The 23,700-nt window shown below is 43.5% G+C and overlaps 1 protein-coding gene across 1 annotated transcript in view; it reads right to left on the bottom strand.

The window, feature by feature from the left end:
* EXOC2 (exocyst complex component 2) overlaps window positions 1–13,048 on the bottom strand; it is a 126,441-nt gene extending 113,393 nt beyond the window's left edge. The window contains exon 1 of the mRNA XM_048508268.1: window positions 12,900–13,048. The gene's annotated coding sequence lies outside the window, so the exon portion shown is untranslated. The remainder of the gene's footprint in view (window positions 1–12,899) is intronic.
* Between the last annotated feature and the right edge of the window lie 10,652 nt (window positions 13,049–23,700).

Raw genomic sequence — 23,700 nt, 5'->3', positions numbered from 1 at the left:
GCTTTACTTTTATCGTTGAATGACTAGCAGCAAAACGTGTCTTCAAATGGCATCATTCTTTCCCATTGAAAAAATGGCTGACGGCGCAGGCGTGGGCTTTTCAAACTCGGCAGGGAACTCTCCTCGGCCTTAAATTGGCGGTGGAGTCCCTCCTTGGCTGAGGAGAGAGGCGCCACCGTGCCACGCTGCCCCATTGCATCACTCCCAGCCTCAGGGTAGCCCAGAAGACTGGGTCTTGGTTGGCCTCTGTTCTTTACCCCTCTAGCTCCATCAGCCATTTAAATGGAAAACTGCTCTAGGTAGGCTTCTGCCTCATTTTGTACTTTGTAAAAGGATCATGTACATTGGGGGCTTCGTAAAAAATATCGCAACCATTGCACAAATATGGTACAAAGCAAAATCAACCCCTTTAAAAGATTTTGTTTTAATCGTGGCAACTGATTTTGTTAAGATAAACTCTTTTTCAATATGTATTGAAAACAGTTTCACGGAGCAACACGCATCTATTTTAAAACATATATTTATTTTGTTTATGCCTTGCCTCCTTCTCCCCGGGGGGGGGGGGGGGCACCTGAAATGGATACTGACACATGTGCAGCCCCAGCTACTTCCAACAAGTCTTGTGGAGGAGGTAAAGGTAACTGAAAGTTTGGGGGCTAAAGCTGGCCCCAGTTGGATCCCTCCCATAATCCATTTTACTCAGACGGCGAAACTAGGAAAACACTGTTAATCTCCCGCTCTTCACAGTAATCACCAACAGAAGCTCTGCAGAATTCTTTCCTCATGTATCTCAATTGCTCAGTATAAAGAAAGTTTAGTCGCTTACCGGTGGCACAAAACAATTAAAAAACCCAAGAGGAAACTATAAAAACACAACCGAGAACAAAATGAAATGTACCCTTGCAACTATTACAATGCTTCAGAGAATGTTCTTAAGTTCACCTGAGGACAAATATGAATGCCCTGGCTATATTGGCAAAACAGCTATACTCTAGACATCCACGTAAGTGAAAAAAATGCCATTCCATTCACGGAACTGCTTATTTTTACACAGCCGTACTTACTATTTGGGAGGTCTGAGCATATTAGCAGCTCAGGTCCACCAAAGTTTATTTAGTGTAAAAAATGTGTTTTGAGAATCAGCTGGATGTAGTGGATAGTGTTGGATTTTGACTGAAACAACCCAAGTTTCAATTGCTCAGCCATGGAACTCAGTGGGAGACCTTGGGCCAGCTACTATCTCTCCGCTTAACATATTTCACAGGGCTTCACTTGTGAAGATAAAATTTGGAGGTGGGGGGCGGGATTATATTCACAAGGTGAGATACAACAATAAAAGGAGAATGATGTAACAGGATTAGCATCTACCAAGATAAGAGAGGTAGTATATAATTATTGTTCCAGCTGCTGCTCAAGGATAAAGGTATTTTTCTTTCTCCATCCCCCTTAACAGGATAACTTGTTGTTGGTTAAGTCCAAGAAGGAAGGAGCCAGCCAGCCACTGGCCTATCAGTTTGGTTTTCTCCTCCTCCAGTAAAGTGGCTGGACATTGATGAAAGGAGGGACCAGGTGGAAGCAGGCCAATCAGGCTCCTTGTAGGAATAGTGCAATTAAAAATGTATTAACAGACGAACAATACTGTACTTTGATCCAGCAACGTACATCTCGAGAGGCTTCTTTTAATTTAAATCACTTGGAGCAGAGTTGTGTTGGCTTTGATGCAACAATTCTGTTATTGAGCAGCTTATCTTGGTCACCGATAAAAATGTTTGTAAACTACCAACAAAATGGTGAAAGGTGGCCGAACAAAGTCAGATTGTGAGATCACATTTCAAAGAGGGAAGGAGACCAGCTTTGCAACTCGGCGCTTCCCAGTGGAAGAGTAGTCTTCCTCTAGAAATATTTATGGAGCTTAACAAAACAGTCACCCCAAATGGGGCTCAGTCATTTGCAAGTTACAGAGCTCTTTGGTCTGGTGAAAATGTTTTGTGAACAAGATTTAAGTATGAGTTTTCATGTTCAGAGGAGTTAACTGATCAAAAACCAAGAACAAGAAACTTAAGAAAAAGACCTCAGTTTGGGAAACACAAGCTAATCAATAAATTTTATACAATTCACTGGCATTCATAAAGTAGAAGGTGGCAGAGCTGAAGGGAGGGGGGAAGAAAACATACAGCAGACAAAATTCCTACCTCAATGAGTTAATACAGACTCTTAACAGATTCTCTATCTAGCTTTAATGCGCTATGTCCTATGAGCAGTGGTGGGATCCAAAAATTTTAGTAACAGGTTCACATGGTGGTGGGATTCAAACAGTGGCGTAGCGCTAATGGGGCTGGGCGGGGCACGACAGGGGCGTGGCCGGGCATTCCGGGGGCGGGGCAATAATAATTTCTCTGTTACTGTAAAAAACTCTTACTGTAAAAAAAAAGTTTCTAATTTCCAGGTGGTATCTTTCTGTCCATAATTTAAACTCAGTATAGCAAGTCCTATCATCTACTGCCAACAGAAACAACTACTTCTCCTCTAATTGACTGCCTGTCAAATACTTAATACTTTCAAATACTTAATTTTGTTTCTAGAAATCAAAAGGATACTTTCCTTAAACAAGGAACTTTACCATATTTCTACAACATGTTTTTAAAACAGCCCAACAGGGAGAATTATCCCGTTTTCTACCTTCGCTAACCAGCCACATAGGAAACAACAGGACTTTCTGATTTTTGGACCTAATGGAATTTCTAACGGAAAAGCAGACCCAATTAGTAACCCGCTCTCGGCACACACAAATAATTAACAACCCACTCTCGAGAACTGGTGAGAACCTGCTGGATCCCACCTCTGCCTATGAGGGGTAAACAAACGATGGAACTAGACTACCAGAAGACTATCCACATATGTGACCACTGTTCAGCTTCCCTCTCTTTGCTAGATGACACTGCTCCATTGCAATACGTATCAACAGCCTGCTTCACAAGAGTTGCCAGTTCTGGCTCTGAGAATTCTTGGTGATTTGCGGCAGCGCTCAGGGAGGGCAGAGTCTGGGGAGAGGAAGCCGAAGAGTTCACTCTCCCAAGTTTCCATTTGCTCGGGGAACTGATCTCTGTAGTGTGGAGGTAAGTTGTGATTCCAGGAAACCCTAATTCCTACACAGGTTGGCAACCCTAATTCACAGTTTAGCTGCCCCCCCTCCTTCCTGGATGTATCAGGGGCTGATGGGAATTGTAGTCCATGAACATTTGGAGAGCCGCAGGTTACAGACCCCTGCATTAATCATTTTAAGTATGAATCTGCATGAAACTAGAGGAAGAGGTAAAAGAAGAGGTACTTGGGAAGCATGGAGAAAATGGGAATGCAGACTGTACTACTATATTAGGAGTAAAACATTTACAGGTTATATCCATGGTGGCGAACCTATGGCACTCCAGATGTTCGTGGACTACAATTCCCATCAGCCCCTGCCAGAATGGCCATGCTGGCAGGGGCTGATGGGAATTGTAGTCCATGAACATCTGGATAAGCGGTTTTGCTCAGCTGCAACCCACAGGATAATGGCAAAAAAAAATCTTTCAAATCCCTTCATAAGAAAATCTCCATGTGCCGTACCATCACACAGGACCTTATTTTGAAAGGTGGAGAATAAAACATTGTACTAATCAAAATTCCATCTGGTCTCCAAGATACCTCAGCTAGGACTTTCCATGGGACTGACTGATTTTTTAAAAAAAGCAATTGCTCAAATGACCACTCAAACTTGGCCAAGTATTTTTAAAGCGTTAACTTTATATTAAAAATTAAACCGCTCTCGTAACTGGCTTGATACTTGAGCTGACTACGGAAGACTATTTCAAAACAATAACAGTAACACTTTAAAATTCACAGGCATTGATGACTGTTTGGAGATGCAAACAATTAGAATGAGTAGCCAGCAAATGTTTAGCTATGCTATTCAGTTTGCCCCTGATGGAGCAGAGGGCAAGCAGCTCTGCCCTTGCTAACAAGGGACAGCATAATGAAACAAAGATGACTTTGGCTTTGTGGAATATGTGGTCTAATGGGCAGTCATGAATGAATGTCCTAGATGTGTAAAGAAACCTACACATTCCACAACTGATGTTAACAGACTGGTATTCTAATGCCTTTGTGTAGGAGCTATTTTGAACAACACAATTAAAAGTGAAACACTTGTGCTTCTATTTCATTACTTTCAAGGTGTCAGAGCAGGTTACTGAAGATTCATCAGATGCCCAACACCACATTTTTTGAGCAAATCCCAACAACAAACAAACACACTGAAAAACAGAGAATTAACACCCCCACACACACACACACACTGATGTTAAAAATATGATAGTGATGTTCTCTAATCCTGGAGATCTGTAGAACCATAAATTTGCTGCAACCTTCAAACGCTGCTACCCTGTTTCCCCTAATATAAGACATCCCCGAAAAATAAGACATAGTAGAGGTTTTGCTGAAGTGCGAAATATAAGGCATCCCCCGAAAGTAAGACGTAGCAAAGTTTTTGTTTGGAAGCATGCCCGACGAACAGAACACAGAAAAATAAGACATCCCCTGAAAATAAGACATAGCGCATCTTTGGGAGCAAAAATTAATATAAGACACTGTCTTATATTCGGGGAAACACGGTAGGAATATTACAGCCTTTATCGCTGTATCAATAACACAAAAGTTCCTTCTTGCAAGTTTGCCAAAAAAAGACTAGGAATGAATAATCTAAACAATGCAGGACTCCCAAGTCACATCAAGGGTATATGCTTGTTTATTTAAATAATAAAAGGAGACTTGTCATTTTAAATAAAAACTGGCCACGAACGTTGTATTTGCTTTTTAAAAGTCCTCAAGCATCACTAAGCTACTTATAATGAAAAGTTAAGTACATAAGAGGTATTTTTAACTGCAAAACAGGTAAAACTAAAAGTAATATTGTCTTGGCTAGCATTTCAGGTCCAAACATTAGTCCTGTTAATCTCCATGACCATTTTTCCTTTATCCTGATATTATTATCTGACGTGATCATCCCCTCAACAGGCTCCTGAAACAGCCCTCAGTATCAAAATCAATTCACAACAATAATAAAATCAAAACAAAATACTGTAACTTTACACCAAAATAAGTTTGAATGCGAAATTTAAAAAACGCATTACTGAGAAAAAGCCAAAATACTCAATTTGGGTTGAGATTAGAAGATTCAAAATCACACCGTTAAGTGACCTAACCCCCTTCCGCACACGCAAAATAATGCGTTTACAAACCACTTTCACAACTGTTTGCAAGTGGATTTTGCTATTCCGCACAGCTTTAAAGAACACTGAAAGCGGTTTGAAAGTGCATTATTCTGCATGTGCGGAATGAGCCTCAAACAAGGGAATAACGCTGACTGCCCTAAAAGCAATCCTAAAAACCCAACATGCGCTAAAAGCATGTGCTATGGCAGACTTCACAATTCCTGTACTTCTATATTTTGTCAATATCTGAAAACCCCTCCTTTTGAAATGTCAAAAAAGGCACATCTTCCAGGCTCTCGCTCTCTCTCTCTCTCTGTCTTGACATAGTAAAACCAAAATAATCACAGCACTCAGCAATGCCATTAACATTTCTGAGTCACAGGGGGATTAGCAGGCTGGACTTGAAGCAGATGCTGCAAAAGCAGTCCGAAGAGGAGCTCGGCGCATATTTCAGACGGCACCGCAGCTGTGAGGGATTGCTGCCACTGACTGTGGAATCGAGCTCAGGAGAAACTCCGGGCACAGTTCCGGCATCCGAAATAAATTAAAGTAAACAGTGTTGCTCTCTCTCATCCACCCTGTTAGCAGCCTCTCGGCCAAGCCGGAGACCACACAGCCAGACCACACAGCCCCAGCTGAACTGACTCGCACGCAACATCCAGGGGCTGTCACTCAGCTGAGGTACTGGGACGATGGGGGTGGGAAAGTGCTTGTGTATTTAAGAAAGCTGCTTGTCGCCTCCTCCTCCTCCTCTCTATCTTTACAGCTGGTTTGAGTGCTGTGTGGTTTCTGAGAGGAGGGAACCAGGGGATCCGTGAGTGAGCCTGGATCGCAGGCCAGCAGGCTTCGCATAGGGACAGACGCTGAACAAAAGCTTCCAATTCATGTTCCCCTACCAAGGGCTGAGAGAATTACAGTGCAATCCTAGGCAGAGTTACTTTTGTGGGTGGGGGTATTAATAAGGTGACCAGATGGTCACCTTTGTGATCCGGGACGGGGGCGGTCATGCAGTGCATAAGACGTGGCTTTGCCTTCATGCTCATTAATGCCGCCTCTGTGACAGAGCCGCAAACGGCAAAGCTCCCAGAAGGTCGCGCGGTAGGGCGCCCCGCGTCTGGTGCACGGGAGGCTGCCGGCGACTGCCTTGCTCTCAAGCTGCAGTGCAGCAGCCTCCCCACAATCGGGACAATTTGTAGAACCCGTGGGACGCGGGACAAATTGTCCAAAGGTGGGCTGGTCCCGCCAAAAGCAGGACGGCTGGTCAGCCTAGTATTAAGCACGTCAAGTTGCTTCAGACCTATAGCAACTCTATGAATCAATCTCTTTCCCAATGTCCTATTGTTAACAGCTTTGTTCAGGTCTTGCAAACTGAGGGTAGTAGTATTGTCGAAAGCTTTCTCGGCAGGATTCAACTGGTTGTGGTGGGTTTTCCGGGCTGTGTGGCCGTGGTCTGGTAGATCTTGTTTCGCCTACATCTGTGGCTGGCATCTTCAATTTCAATTTTAACCTTTAATGGCATATAAGTTATTAATATGTTTCCATTTAACAAAAAAAAGAAAACATTTAAAACATTTAGAACATTTAAATACGGGTGTTTAAAATGCTTTCCAGGAATTTAGCCACTGCCAAGGTGATCGATGGATTACAGTCACTTAGCAAAAAGGGAGTGGTCTGGAACTTGGAGTACTCAAGTCTTGGAAGCAACAAAGGGTAAATTAAAATCATGCGCAGGTTACTGTGAAGACAGCATTCCAGAAGAATATGAGTTATAGTTTCTAAAGATCCACATCCGCAGCGGCATAGTCTCTGATGTTTAGGGATCTGGAGGTATCTCCCTGAGGTTTCCGCGGATGGGAAAATATTGAGGCGTGCTAGCATGAATGCACGACGTTGGTTAATGGATAGCAAAGATGAGAGGTATTTGGCTCCAGCTCTGTAGCTTGGTTGTATTCCGAGGGAGCGAGGAGAGCATACAGCCGCCTTTGTTGGGTAGAGACGATGATGTTCTAGATCCCTCAGGCTGGCATCTTCAGAGGTGTTTCACAGAGGGAAGTCTGCTATACACTGTGTCTAGTCTAGTGTCTAGTGCAGGGGTAGGGAACCTGCGGCTCTTCTGCCTTTGCACTGTGGCTCCACGAGCCGAGCTGCCGGCCCCATCCTTGCCCGCTCTGCAGGCAGCAGGGTGGGCGCACCAACTGCCCACAGTCGGCTGGGCCGCACTGCAGGCTTCCCCTCTCACCCGCCCTGTTGGAGCGGGGCGGCCGCTTTCCCGGCGGCTGGCAAGGCCAAGCCGCCGGCTTCATCCTTGCCCACCCTGCAGGCAGCAGGGTGGGTGCACCAATTGCCTGGCTTTCCCTCTCGCCGTTGGAGCGGCGAGGCCGAGCCGCTGGCCCCATCCTTGCCTGCCCTGCAGGCAGCAGGGCGGGCACATCCATGCGCTTCTCAGAATGAGTGGAGTAAAAAGTAAAAAAAACCCTATATATATAGTGTTATCTTTATTTTAAATGTCAAAAATTATTTGCGGCTCCAAGTGTTTTCTTTTCCCATGGAAAACGGGTCCAAATGGCTCTTTGAGTGTTAAAGGTTCCCTACCCCTGGTCTAGTGTGTAACAGACTTCCCTCTGTGATACACCTCTGAAGGTGCCAGCCACAGATGCAGGCGAAACATTAGGAACAAGATCTACCAGACCACGGCCACACAGCCTGGAAAACCCACCAGTTGAGGGTAGTAGTTTCCTTGATTGGATCAATCCACCTCATGTTGGGTCTTCTTTTCCTGCTGCCTTCAACTGTTCCTAGCGTTATAGTCTCTTTCAGTGACTCTTATCTTCACTTAACATGTCCAAGTACGACAGCCAGTCTTAGCCTACTGATACTGACTGGCTTAGATTGTAGCAACTTCGCAGAAGTCTACCGTGTCAATCTGTTACAATGAGCAAAGATGACCCCACTTCAGACTGTACAAAAATTAATCCTTATGGGGCTAATCTACCGCAGTGGTCAAGAGACCAAGAAGCGCAGCTCCTATATCGCTTTAGGCAAATCACGATCTCTCAGCCGCAATCAACCCATTTTGCAACAGGGGCATAATACTGATCTGCTTTTCAAGACTGTAGTAAAGATGAGCAAAATACTTTAGTCTAAAGATGAGCAAAATACTTTAGTCTAATCAGTTAACTACTTTAGTCTAATCAGTTAACTACAGGCTCGGATCATGATCCATGATAGAAAAGATGTCAGGAAGCAAGAGCCCAGTTAGAAACCAAAGAGAAATTGAGGGAAGAAATGGAGTGAGTAACAAGCCAACTTGGAAGAATTGAGCAGGAATGTAACTGTTCAAGTCACATTAATGCAAGTATCCCTTTTAGCTCCTGACACAATGTTTACAAGGGGGGGGGGAAGATTAGGGGCTACATTTGGGAAGGATACCAAGAAGCTCTAATAAGCATGCTCATGCGAGAAAGGGCTCAGAGATAAGATACCGTTCGGGATGGCATCATAGCATATGATAGATGTGTTTCTTGTAAATGACATCCCGTAATGCTTGGAGATTTGGAATTCATTTTCTGACAGTTCTTTTCTATCGTTTGTATGTTAGTTTGTTAATATTGCTGAGTGCTCAAACAATACATTGAACAGCAAGGAATGTATGTTGTCACTTCAGTACTTGACCTGTTTAACTTTACTCTATCTGTGCATACTCATGAGTAAGCCCCACTGAATTGAACAGAATATACTCAAAGGTACATGCATATAAGAGCCTTCTACAACAGTGATGGCGAACCTTTTTGAGACTGAGTGCCCAAATTGCAACCCAAACCCCACTTATTTATCGCAAAGTGCCAACCCAGCAATTTAACCTGAATGCTGAGGTTTTAGTTTAGAAAAAACCGGTTGGCTCCCTCTTCCTCCGCCCCACCTGCTCGAGCAGGGGCCAGCCTGCTCTAGCCTCCAGCAAGTCCCGTGCACACCGCTCTGTGCCTCTCTAGTATCTCTGCCTCCTCTGCACCCCCCCCCCCCGGAGCAGCCACCCGGAGCACAGGCACCAGGCCCGCTAGCTGACTCCTCCCTTCTCACAGCGGTGCGCGCACATCGTGCTCATTGGCCCAGGTCAACCTAGATATGTGTGTGTGTTTGGGGGGGTGATTTTCCACCCCCCATATGACGAACTCTGTGCATGCGTGCCCACAGAGAGGGCTCCGAGTGCCACCTCTGGCACCCGTGCCATAGGTTCGCCATCACTGTTCTAAAAGTACCCACAAACATAATTTAAGGAACTTAACTTTTATTCACAGGTCAACTTTTCCCTACCTGGAATATTTTGAGAAAGAGGTAATGGGATCATGAAAGCAACAATGCACCGCTGTCTTACTCAGGTTTTCTTTTTTAGCCATTTGTTTTTATTGCAATTAAAATTGGTTTCAGCCGCCTCCCTGAAAATCAGCCCATCTTATAACATATGAAAGGAAAGATCACATTAAAAGCAGCATTAAGCAAATATCCCAGTGAAAATATACACCATCTTGGGTGGAGCTGAACAAGCAGGAGGGACGTAAATATGAACTGGAAACCAGGCTTACCAGTCCCTGGGAAAAATACTAATTTCCAAGAAGCTGTTTCTTAAAAGCTGGAAATGACAAGGGAGTGATACGAACAACAGAAAACCTGATGGGTGGCTTCCCTTAGTAAAATATTTTGACTAAATGTTTTGATAAAAAAAATGGATACACACACAACATCCCACTTCGTGTCGCCAGTTCTTGCCGGATACAGGCCAGACTATGGTAGTGCTACCATGAACTGAACTTAGAGGCGTAGCTGGGCCAGAGTGCACCAGGTGCACACTCTGGCTTTTTTGCACATGCCCCCCCCCCGCGGCGCCCCCCCCCCACTTACTTTAGCAAACCAAGCAGGCTGGAGAAGAGACCTGCCTGTTCCCTTCCAGGCTGCAAACGACCTGGTGGGAACTACATTTCCCAGGGTCTGCTAAGGCATTTGCAATCTCAGATCAAGGAGGATCAAGATTGGTAGCCATAGACTGATAGCCACCTTAGAGGACAACAAGATTTCCAGGACATTAGCTTTTGAGTGTCAAAGCTCCTGGTGTCAGGGGAAAATCTTGTTGGTCTATCAGGTTCACACCAAAATAAAATAAAATGAAAAATCCAAATGGAAAACTCAATTAGGTACTACAAGTGCTAGGCAAAAAATGACATACAAAAAAATTAAACAAAATAAACCAATTTATTATACAATGTACTTAAAGTGCACATTTAAAAACACAGGCCTTGAATTTAGCCTTTAGAGTGATTTTTGTTTTGAACTTCTTTTGGCACTGTCTGTTTTTTGTTTTTAAAATTCTATTTTCATTTATCCAGACTCAACTCCTGATCTGGTTAATTACACCAATACATGAATGCATGTATTTCGGATCACTGAAGAAGGCAAATAGGGATGAAACACATTTGGTCTTGTTTACTGTGACTTTGTTCATGGACTATCCCCTTGGAGATACTCTTTGAGTCACATTTATTGTGGTCTTCTATTTTCATTTATCCAGACTCAATTCCTGATCTGGTTAATTATACCAATACATGAATGCATGTATTTGGGATCACTGAAGAAGGCAAATAGGGATGAAACACATTTGGTCTTGTTTACTGTGACTTTGTGGACTATCCTCTTGGAGATACTCTTTGAGTCATATTTATTGTGGTCTTGTTTGTATATCTTCAACGAGGAGAGACTTATTTGCACTATACATTGTATACTGAGGACTACTCAGTCCAGTCACTTTCAGACTAAGTTCAAGTCCAACGTTTTAAAGGCTAAAGACTAAGTTCAAGGCCTATGTTTTAAATTTTCTATTTTAAATACCATGTATAAAAAGGTCTTTAAAGTTTTACTCAACTTGAATCTTGAACTTCTATCGCAGATCAACATAGCTACCCATAGCTACCCAGCCAAAACATAATAGTTTCCAGACTAAAATACTGTTAAAAGATCAATTTCTTAACTAAAGCCTGGTCTGGACTGGCACCTAAAAGAAAGAAGCATAGGTGCTAGACAAGCTTCAATGGCAAGGCTACTCCATAAGCAAGGTGCCACTACTGAAAAAGCCCTGCCTCTGCCACTCACCTCACCTCTGAAAGAAGACCCAGAGAGCAGGGATTGTGAAGCAGTCTTTACTGGCGGGGTGAACAACATGGGGAAAATGGTCCTTCAAGCACCCTGGTACCAAGTGATTTAGAGCCCCATCCGGGGGGGGGGGGGCAAATCCACAAGTGGAAGCAGCGCACAACCATGCCAGTGGATTTGCCCTCCCTGGGGCACTTACCCCGGCGGATGGGTGATTTTGCCGGCCTGCGGCTGCCACCCCCCCCCCCCCCGGATGCAGCACCAGTGTCCATGCTGCTGCTGACGTAGTGGAGGGGTGGGGTGGTGGTGGCCCAGGATGGAGCCAACTTTGGTTGGCTCCCTGTTAGTTATTTGCAGTGTTACGACAGCAGCCAGGAACTCAGACTTATGTTGTTGGTGGTGAGGCTGTTCACTTTTTGACCCTCCCTACATTTCCAGGAAACCTCTTTGGGGGAAGGCTCTTGGATGGGGTTGCCTGGCCTTAATGGTAAGAACCAGCACTCTGGACTGTGCCTGGCAACAAAGGGGTAGCCCATGCAGATCTCCTGCTCCCTTCAAAGCTGGGCTGATGAATTTTGGATGAACTGAAGTTTCCAGACCATCTCCAGGTTGCAGCATGGATCACCATGGCCAGATTGTGCATCTCAATTAATGGCTGTTGGTGGCTTATTAGTCAAAAATGGATAAAAGACACCATGTGCCACAGAAGGGATCTGGACCACCAACTGTAGGCCAGGATCCAGTAGTACCATGACCTCCTCCTGCGGGAGTGCAAGACAGGTTGAATCCTTAGTCCTCCAGCAGCCGCCTCGCTATCCCGCAGCACCTCTGGATGAAGCCGTTCCCCAGCAAGGCTTTATCCCTTGAAAAGCTAGCAATTGTTTTACTGATAGCAACAAGGAAACAACCTGCATGAAGAAACGTTGCAAGAAGAGAGACTGGCTAATAGTCTTTGCCTAGACATGCTAGCTTTCCATGTGCAGGGTGGAGAGGGCGGGGGTTACGCGTAAGCATCCACACCTTTTTTTCAGTATTAAAAAAGTATTCAAAAGCTGTGACCCACTGCATCTAAACTGCTTAGGGATGAAATCACGTGTGGATGTCAGTCCTATAATTATGTCACCTTCAGCATCTAAGGAAGTTGCTAAACAAGCGCAGCAGGAAGCGAATAAACCCACCTTTTTTCTACCTGCACGCCCAGTGTTGGGTTTTTAAAAAGGGGGTGCTTTGGGGAGAGGACCCCCGCGCAGGTCCGCCCGCCCAGTCCCGACCACTCGCCCCTCTTTCACCACCCCAGGAGCACGCCTGAAAAATGAAGCCGGGGACCGCAGGAAAAGAAGTGGGGCGGCGACGCGAAACGACTTAATGCCTCCCTCCACCCCGCCCCGAACTAAGAAACAAACAAACAAGGTGCGTCAGCGCGAGGCAACGGAAAACCGTCCGGAAACAACCGATTCGCGAGGACCCCGGTCGTGGGGGAGGGGAGAGCGGCCAGTCGCTCGCTTCACTCACCGGCTATCGCACTTTGTCATTTTACTCCAAAGAGGTCACGATATTGACGATAATAAAACAAGTCCGGTTGCTCGTTGGAAGAGTGGGGGAAAACGCTGTCTTTGAGCGCCAATCGCTGTAGGCGCCGAGTGCCCCTCTCATGGCGCAGGTTCTAATGGAAACCGGAAGTTAATATTGGGCATAACCTAGATCTATCTCTATTTTCCAGCTCCCGCCCTCTTCCGTCTGAATGAGCCAGTCCGCAGACACGATTGCTGCACGGATCGATCCCTTCCTCCCGTTCCTTCTGTCGAAACCAGAGCAACCGAACTGGGAATCTCAAATTTTTACGCCACAAGAACCAAGGGGGACCTACTACACCCAGGCAAAGGCACAAATGCAGAATATATTGTGTTTAATGTGAAACACAGAACACAGATGAGTGTACCACACACCCCTCCCCTAAGGGAAAGGGTTTAAACACAATATATTCTGCATTTTTGCCTGGTGTACTACTCTTTTGTTCCTTGTTGCAGCTCCACTATACCTTGCCATTTGCTATGATACACTTTTTTACACCACACCTGTGTCATGCTCTGTACTTCATTTCAACAGCCCCTTCCACACATGCAGAATAATGCACTTTCAATCCAAGTGGATTCTGTTATCTCGTACAGTAAAATCCAGTTGCAAAGTGCATTGAAAGTGCATTATTCTGCATGTGTGGAAGGGACCTTAGCGGAGCAGTTAATTGGGGTTGCTGACCCCAGAGTGGGAAATTTCCAGAGATGGGGCAATCATTGGGTTGCCAACTCCAGGTTGGGAAATTTCTGGGGATTTGGGGATGAAGCCTGGGGAGAGGAGAGTTTATGGAGGAGAGAGAGAGCTCGGGAATCATGTGATGCCACAGAGTCAGTTTCAACGTGTTTCTATCTATATTAAAACACTCAAGAGCCACAACTAACTAATTTGGCGTCGCAGGCAAGAATATAAAAACCTATGTTTTCATAGTTGTTATTTTGATTAAAATAAACAGCAGGTGTAATAATAATTTGATGTTTATTTTAGACATGATGTACTTTTTCTGCACACCTCAGCTTTGTGCACCCAAGGCAATTTTCCTTTGCTCTTGTTACTGCTCTGAAAAGACTCAAGGTCTTTGAGCAAACGATACAGGGCCCTCAGAACTAGGACAAAGAGGCTTAGAGACAGCTTCTACTCTAGAGCTGTGGCTATGCTAAACTCCGCTGCTTCATATTGATGTATTTGGGGCTATGTAGGGATGGGTGGAGGATGATGATGTATGAGTCTGAAATTGCATGAGTCTGAAATTGTATGAGTCTGAAATTGTGTGCATCGAGGAATGCTGCTGTAAATTTCGTTGTGCGTGCACAATGACAATAAAATGCTTATGCTTATGCTTATGCTTATGCTTATGCTTATGCTTATGCTTATGCTTATGCTTATGCTTATGAATGTTAATAACTAATTTACTCAGTTCCCTTAGTCTGGGCTGTTTCTCATTTTGCTCAATTCCCAACTGAGGAAAAAAAGAAAGTGGGTGTCACACTTGATGAATTCGTAGCTCCGCCAAAGACTGACAACATAATCAGTTTCTCCATATTGCTATAGTCTACCCTCCGAAGATGCCATTTTCTGCAGGGGAATGGATATCTTTAGCCTGGATATCAGCTGAAATGCAGCATGAACTCCAGGTTCCACTGGAGGTTGATAGCCCTAGGGTAGTGCCTGAGAAGGGCAGGTTGGCTGGCAGGGAAGTGATGGTGGAATCCAAAAATTTTAGTAACAGGTTCCCATGGTGGTGGGATTCAAACTGTGGCGTAGCACCAATGGGGCTAAGCGGGGCACAACGGGGGCGCGGCTGGGCATTCCGGGGGCAGGGCATTCCTGGGCGGGGCTGGGGCAAGGATGCAGCCGCTGCGCCGGTGCATCTCCTGCTAGACTGCTTCAAGTTCTGCGCACTACTGCTGAGAGGAGGGGCGTAACTAAGGCTAAAATCACGTGGCAAAACCACCAATTAGTAACCCCCTCTCGGCACACACAAATAATTAGTAACCTACTCTCGGGAACCTGTGAGAACCTGCTGGATCCCACCTCTGGTATACCCTCTAAAGCAGCCATTTTGTCCAGGGAAATTGATCTTTATATTCTGGAGATCAGTTGTAATTCCTGGGGAACTCCATGCCACCCTGGACATCGGCAACTGTAGCTTTTATCCAAGTACATCTAGAATTTATTCTGATCTGTCGTGGCTATGTTGTCACTCTGTTCAGGATAAAGATGACAGGAGATTTGTGAATTCATCTGCCATTTCCTCGACTGCCTTTGTTCTAGCATGCTCCGCTTCCACATCACTACTACCTGGTTCTTTTAATTGGTGATGCCGGGGATTGAACCTGGGACCTTCTGCAGGCAAAGCAGATTCTCTACCAATGAGCCACGTTCGCTTTCCAAATATGAGCAGAGCATTCTAGAACAAAGACAGTCCAGGAAATGGCGAACGAATTCACAAATCTCCTGTCATCTTTATCTGGAACAGGGTATATAGTCAGTGACAAAGAGAAGGCGCTCTGCATATGCTCAAAGATACCAAAGCTTGCTTATGTAAGGTGGCTACACATCAGAACGCCAGATTAAAACCCGAATAGAAAAAACATCACAGTTGCATCCGGACTGGCAAGATAGATGCCCCATTGGTGGAACATTTTTTAACATTACCACATAGTGATACGGATTTACGTTTCTGTATAATTTATCACTTGAAAGATGGGATTGACATAGGTAATGTAGAGAAAAAACTGTTACAGATGGAAAACAGATATATCTTTAAATTCCAAACTGATCGAATAGGGCTTAACAAAGCACTTGAATTCTCATGCCATTTGTAGGATGAAGGACAGCTGTACAGGTGATTCCAATTAGGTTGATTTCAATGGAACATACATGCAGACAGGAAAGGAATAGGAAGGTGCTAATGGGAATAGGCAGCTCAGGACAGAGAGCCAGTGAGTAAGTAGTGGACTTTAAAAATGATCTATGTAAAAACAATGTGCTGGGAAATTGTATATATGTACATGTATGTATATGTGTCTTTAATTGCAGATGTACCCATCAGAAGCCTCCATTATTTAATTGGATGAAAGATTAATTACACTGAAGAAGATACACGAAAAACGTCTCATACGTACGAAGGGTTTTTGTATACTTATATGAATGATATACCTTTGAGAATGAAACTGTACATACTTATGAATGAAGCTTTGATTTTGGAATGGATATTTGATTTGAATGGACTATTGATAAGAATTGATAAGTATTGAATACTGATGAATGAAATATTATACTGTGTTTAAATGCAGATGTCAAACTGACTATAAAAATTAATGACTATAAAAATTAATGCAGTATATGAAAAATGAATATACTGATTTGAATAACAGCCTGGGTGCAACGGGTGTTTATTTGTGTGTATTCAGATTACTCCACGTTCCACTTAAAGAGTTGAAGTGTTAATAATACACATCAGAACATTCATATCACCAGTCTGAAAAGACCTTGAAAAGTTTGCAAAATTAATTTCTGAATGAGACATTGAAATTTCCATCACAAAATCTCATCTCCTTAGGCTTTCATATGTGATGTTTTTTCTTTATGTTTGCAGAGGCTACAAATCTAGACAGCACCAGGGCGGTTTCCATTATTACACTGCCAAGTTTTCCAGACGGCCACCTTGAACACGGACATTCTTGACATCTGTATCTGTGATCACTCTACTTCATAAGTCATGTTTACCTAAGGTGACCAGACGTCCTGCTTTTGCGGGACAGTCCCGCCTTAAACCAATCTGTCCCGCGTCCCGTGGGGTTTTTTAATTGTCCCGATTTTGCCTTCTGGGGCACTCCCCAGGGGAGCGCCCCAAAAGACAGTGCGGTCCTGCGGTCCTGCGGCTGTGTGCATGCGGTCCTGCGGCTGTGTGCATGCATGCGCGGGCATGCGCGTGCCCCCGTCCCAGTTCAAAAAGGTGACAGTCTGGTCACCTTATGTTTACCACATGAAGCTACCTTACACTGAGTCAGGCTACTGGACTATTGAAGTCAGTATTGTGCACTCTGACTGGCAGCAACTGTCCAGGGACAGGAGATTTGTGCATTCATCTGCCATTTCCTGGACTGTCTTTGTTCTAGAATGCTCCGCTTCCACATCACTACTACCTGGTTCTTTTAATTGGTGATGGTGGGGATTGAACCTGGGACCTTCTGCAGGCAAAGCAGATTCTCTACCAAGGAGCCACGTTCCCTTTCCAAATATGAGTGTATATACAGGGTCACACAAGATTGCTTGGAGAACATCTTTTGTGGACTGAGTCTTGGATACAAGTATAATGCAGAAGACATGATGAATCAATACATAAGCCTACTTGAAAACACACATGACTAGGACCTTGAGGTACAGAATAGATTAATCATTGCTCTGAGCAGGAAGCATGAACCACACAGGCAGCTGATGTTAAACAAGAATTTTGAAAAAAAATACTTCTAAAATTTTCTTGTTGCGGATTCCTTTTATGGAGGGCTCCAGAATGAGACCAGAGGTACACCCCGCAATTTGCTAGGTTAAAAAAGGCACTGTAGTCGCTTCTTGTAGGGTAACCAAAGCAGCTACATCCTGTCATCCCATATATTAGTAGCAAGCAATCCTACTGAAACAGCTTTCTCTGGCCATCACCACAGCTGCCTCAGCTTGCCCTGAAAGCACAGCATCATGGGTCAGGACTTCCCGCCAGTTTAATATTTCTTGCACCTCAACATAAATCAGTTATTTGCTGATAAAGCAGAGTCTTGCATTATGATAATAAAAAGGAGGCATGTTGTAACATTTGTATTCAGCCTATTAAATTATTGCACAGCCAATTCTAATGGTGCAACACAGTTGTTTTCTATACATTCTTTAAACTGTAGATCATTACATTTTGTACACAAGACAAAACGGAAGTAAATCATTTAACTAATTTTAATTGTATTTATATTGTATGTTCTGTATGCCAATAAAGGCTTATTAAAAAAATAATTTAACTAACAGTTTAATTAAGTGACAGTGCTGGTCCTTTTGAGCTTAAATATTATGGAAGGAGATAACATTGAAAACAACAAGGTTATATAACATGAAAGTAGAAGGCGATATGATTAAATAGCGAAGAAAGCTACAATTCCACAAGAAATTATGTCAAAGGTTTTTCAAAGAGAAATTTAAGAACTCAGTTTCCAAAAATGTACAGTAGGACTGGTTTCAAAGAAGGCTTTTGTGACATTACAATATTTTAGCAATCTATACAGACCACACTGTTCAGTACTAAGATGATTGCCAATGTTAACAATATAAAGGGAGACACAAAAGGAGAAAGACTGGTCATTGTTTGGGGGGGGGGGGGATGTGAAACTGTTGAATGTTAACAATGCTCATTTATTTGTTTGTTCGTTTTGAGCATTTATATGTCCCCTCCAGAACCTGTTCAAGGTGATTCACAACTAAAACAATAAAATACCAACAAGTAAATAACAAGACAAGCCCATCAAACAGGTCAATAAAAATATGCCACAGCATAAAGGGAGCTTAGAATGAACAAAGCTGTCTACATGATATTGATAAAACATTCCTCGGGATCACAGCAGGGCATAAAACAGCTAAAAAAAATTAAAAACCCTGAGTAAAGAGAAGCTTGTAGAGAATTCTCATCATACAACCTTTAAGGCTGAAAGCAGGCGATAGTTTGAAACAGTGCTGCACACAGCGTAGCAGAAGCATTATTGTTCTTGGGTTAGCAAAAATATTTATTTTGTTGAGTCATCATCTCTGGTCAACTGATTTCTGGAAGCCTACAAAACCTCACAAAATCTATCGACCAGAGCAACTATGGAAAGCGTGTGTGCATGCCATGGGAAATTGGGGTGGGTTTAAGCTCCTTTAAACGACTGTAATCCTAAAAGACAAAAGCAACAGCAAACGCTTATCCCTCCCCCAATTCGACTAGCACAAAGATTAATCAAAGGTACGATGTCTACTTTTGTGTCTGTGTGCGCAGCGCGACAGCACTTTCCCTCATGCGGCAGTGATTTTGAAACTGAAACGTTGCACCGCTGAGAAAGTGCCATGAAAATATAACCCTACTACATTCCATCAAAATAAATAAGCAAGGCCACCCAAATTTTCAATTAGTGCTAGAACAGAATGCAGGAAAAGGGTTGAGAGCCGTCAAAGGCTGCCTTAGGCTAGGTCATGGACACGGAACAGTGATAGGAAGGTTTGCGGCAAGGAATACAGGCGCAGTGTGAAGATGGCTCATCTCCAAGGAAAACGACATGCTAATAGGTTAATACTGATTTCCTGAAACATACAGGCTGAGTATTACAAGCTGGAATTTACATTCTGACAAAGGCCGAGCCTCAAAGACTTTGCTTTTCTGCTGATAAAACAACACTAAAAAGTTCAAGCCGCATTATATGTTTTACGGTTTTAAGCTTCTTAAACATTCAAAGTACAGACCCGGCACATATTTTTTAGCCACCTGAAATAGCAGTCCTTGGACAAGCGTTGTGAAAACGAAAGAATGTTATATTCCAGGGTAGAATGTTTGAGTTATGGGGAAATGCTGTTTTAGGTGAAACACGGCTAGGGACAGCTAATGGCCAAAACAACAGCAACAAGGCCCAGGGACAGGCATTTGGGGAGAGGGGGTTTGAATATTTTATCTTCTACTAGTCCCTGGGAGTATTTATGTTTTATTCCAGTGAAGAAGAATGAAGAAGGGCTGGATTTTGTATATTTTCATTTTGACCCTAATAATAATCCCCATCTATTGCCCCCAATATTCCATGATTGGAATCACTTGATGGGAATTCCACTTTGCCACTACCATTTGTGTCCCTCTACACATTTCTAATTCTGCAAAAATAATAATAATAATAATAATCCACATTTTGTCTTTGGGGTATAAATAAATCAAACAAATGTGTGCGGTAGGGCGGCCAACTCCAAGTTGAGAAATACCTGGAGATTTGAGGCAGTGGTACACATGGAGGGAGGAGTTTGGCAGGGGAGGGGCCTTAGCAAGCTATTACGTTATAGGGTCCACCCTCCAAAGCAGGTGTTTTCTCCAGGGGAACCAATTTATGTCATCTGGAGATAGCTAGAACTCTGGGAGATCTCTGGGCCCCACATGGAGTTCAGGAACCCTAGGGTGCGGATTTATGTAGATTGTTTGCATGCAGAATTGGAGTTCTCTGGTTGCAGTACTGAGAACACTGTGGTGCAAATATTAATTTCCGGTTTCCCACCTCAGGAGGCTGATTCGGAAGCTGTATTCATAGGGCTGCCAATTTCGGGTCGTGAAATGCCTGGAGATTTGGGAGGTGGGGGGTGGAGACTGGGGAGAGAGGGGTTTAGGGAGGGGTGGAACCTCAGTGGGTATGATGTTATAGACTCCACCCTCCAAGGGAGCCATTTTTCTCCAGGGAACTGATCAGTGACACCTGAAAACCAATTCTAATATCAGAAGATCTTCAGGTCCCACCTGTAAGTTGGCAACAGTGAGTATTAAAGAGAGGCACTCTGACAGCTGTTTCCTTTTTTTTTCTGCCCTGGTGATGGGACATTGGGTTTTCAGGCTCAAACACATTATTTGGGGGGTGGGTGATATCAAACTGGCTGTTGGCTGCTGTCTACAAACCTCATCATGGTCAACAAACAGTCCTTAAACCACTTCATTAAAACCATCAGTGGAGAAAACCTACACAACATACTATTAGCTCATAGTGACCAGACGTCCCGCTTTTGGCGGGACAATCCCGCTTTTAAGCAATTTGTCCCGTGTTCCGTGGTTTTTTGCAAATCTCCCGATTTTTGGAAGGCTGCTGCACTGCCTTCTGGGGCGCTCCCCTTTTCCTGCCCTGTGACAGGGCGGGAAACAGGGGAGCGCCCCAGAAGGCAGTGCGGCAGCCTCCCGCACATGCGGCTGCAGGAGCGCACTGCCTTCTGGGGTGCTCCTGGTGACAGGCCGGGAAACCAGGGAGCGCCCCAAAAGGCAGTGCGCTCCTGTGGCCGTGTGTGCGCGCGCGCCGGCGTCCAGTTAAAAAAGATGAAGATCTGGTCACCTTAATTAGCTAGCAAAAACTATCAGAATAGCAACCATAAAAACCACTTTAAAGACCATCCTAAGCATCAAAACAAACCATCAAAATGCCTATGAAAAAAGCACTGCTTCACAAGCCCTTCCAGAAGGCTGGCAACCAAGGTAGATCTTCAGGCAGATCATTCCCATAAGTGAGGACAAGCAAGAGAAGAGGCTCAGGAATGAGCTGGAGACATGCAGTAGGAACGTGGGAGAGAAGAAGTCTTCAGAATGCATGTAGTGAAGATCTTGAATGCAAAGAACTAGCATCGCAAAGGGAACTCAGGAGTTAGGTAACAAGACCTGTAATATATGTACATAGTGACTCATGACTGTATTTTACATCAATGGAAGCTTCTCAGTTTTCTTGAAGGGCAGCCTCACAAAGATTGTGCTGGAAGTATGGATTCGGATACCTGCAATTTACATGGATTCAAATGAAGAGCGAGGTGGGGGTGGGTAGGAGGTGGTTTCCATATTTTCCTAGCTGCATGTGGAATCAAAGTGCGCTATTAAAGTTGTTTTAAAGATCCTTTCGACCATAATTCTTCATGCAACCACATCAGTACTAATATGTGTTTGAAGAATCATCAGATACAAACAATATAAAAGCCAAACTGAATATTAAGGCAGTCTAAAGTGACATTTGTTTATATTATATTGCTGCAGCATTCCCTCTGCAGATTAAAAAAAAGTTAGTAGAAAATGGTTTGAGGAAAGAGGAAGGGAAAACCCTTCATTTTACCAGTCTGAAAGTGATGTATGGCACAGTGTGGTGTATATTATCTTTGCCCTGTGTTTTGAAAACAATAGTTTGAATACCATTGGCTTAATTCTTACCATATTTCTGTAATACTGCACAAGCTTATAGACCCTGCAAAAAGATAGATCTCATGAAAATAGATTTTCAGGATGCTTATTAGCTCTGTCCTTCCAAATGCGTTCATTGCTTTTGCATCCATTGGTCAAGGGCTGTTAAACTAATTCAAAGCCCAGTTTAGATGAAGGGCTCAGATTTAAACCATGACCTATGTTTAAGCAGATCCATAATATTATAATAAAAAACCAATGTGTTCAGTTTTTAAAATTATTTTTGTTATTTATTTATTTTCTTTTGGGCTACACTGTGTTAATCAGCATGGTGTAGTGGTTAAGAGCAGGTGCACTCTAATCTGGAGAACCGAGTTTGATTCCTTGCTCTACTACTTGAGGTGTGGAGGCTTATCTAATACACCAGATTAGCCTGTGCACTCCAACATATGCCAGCTGGGTGATCTTGGGCTAGTCACAGTTCTTCGGAATTCTCTCAGCCCAGGTCCCAATAAAGATACTGAGGAAAATGTAAGTTTGAAATTCTTACTCTATAACCCAACTTTTAACTGAATCTTGACCACTGAAGTCCTTGTGCCCATGGAAGCACTGAGCTGAGCCTAAACCATTGAATTCAATGGACTTAGAAGGGCTTACCTATGCTTAGGACTACATAGCCTGCAAAATTCCTGCTACTTTTCATAGTAGTAAAATTGTCACCTTTCAATAAAGCACGCATTTTCCCCACCAGGTATAAGAGACACAGATTTAAACTAAGCATGTGAACAAATTCTCTATTGAAAGATGCTCCTTGAATAATTTTTTTTAACCTCCAAACACGGGAATATTTTTGTGGCTAAATACACGTGTGCAACTGAAAACGTGCACGAAAAGAATAAACAAGGGCATCTTCATCCAGATCCAGCATATACTGTGAAATATTTCTGAAATATTTTTGACAAATCTGAAGGTTAGACTCTTTTAATCTTTTAAAAGAATGTTATTCATCCCTCTGTTTCCAAGTGCATGCATCTATTTACAGACCGATATCCTTTGTATATTTTACCTCACCAGCAATGGCATTTTGTACAATCACGTCTCTCACTTGTGTAACACGATATCACGTTGGCTGTAAATCATTCGGAATTCACCGCAGTTTATCTGGTTTTACAGTAAGAAAATAATTTGTCTGGTATTAATCAAGACATGCTTTCACTGAAATGGTGTTGCTTTTCCGTCCAGCGTGATTGCAGAACCACAATACCATACCATCACAATCAGCATCACTGTTTCTAACAACAAGTTTGATGGTCCCTTGACTATCCGTAGGGCAGTGAAACGGGACCACCCAAAGACAAGGAATGGATTTCTAAATAGTTGGGGGACTCGAGTCTGTTGAAATATAAGAGTTTGCAAATTAGTTCACGAATTATGTAAAAGAGAACTATAAAAGTCCAAAGAGCCTTCATACATTGAGGAAGGGAGAAAAATGAGGGGAGGGGGATTTGCTTTACAGACCTCTAAAGGTACAGTATCCTGGAAAGGAAGATCAAGAATGGGGAATATACACTGTGAGAAGTGAATCTCTGACATTGGTTCCTCACGTTCACATGGCTCCAGGATTCTGTACATGTTAAAGAGGCCACTTTGATCTTACAAGAATCCTTGCTCTGGGGGATTAATAAGGGCTCATTCCGCACATGCAGAATAATGCACTTTGAAACTGCTTTCAGTGCTCTTTGAAGCTGTGCGGAATGGCAAAATCCACTTGCAAACAGTTGTGAAAGTGGTTTAAAAATGCATTATTTTGTGTGTGCGGAAGGGGTC

This window comes from Sphaerodactylus townsendi, linkage group LG09, assembly GCF_021028975.2.
Source record: "Sphaerodactylus townsendi isolate TG3544 linkage group LG09, MPM_Stown_v2.3, whole genome shotgun sequence".
Lineage (NCBI taxonomy): Eukaryota > Metazoa > Chordata > Lepidosauria > Squamata > Sphaerodactylidae > Sphaerodactylus > Sphaerodactylus townsendi.
This window is presented reverse-complemented; position numbering and strand designations above follow the sequence as displayed.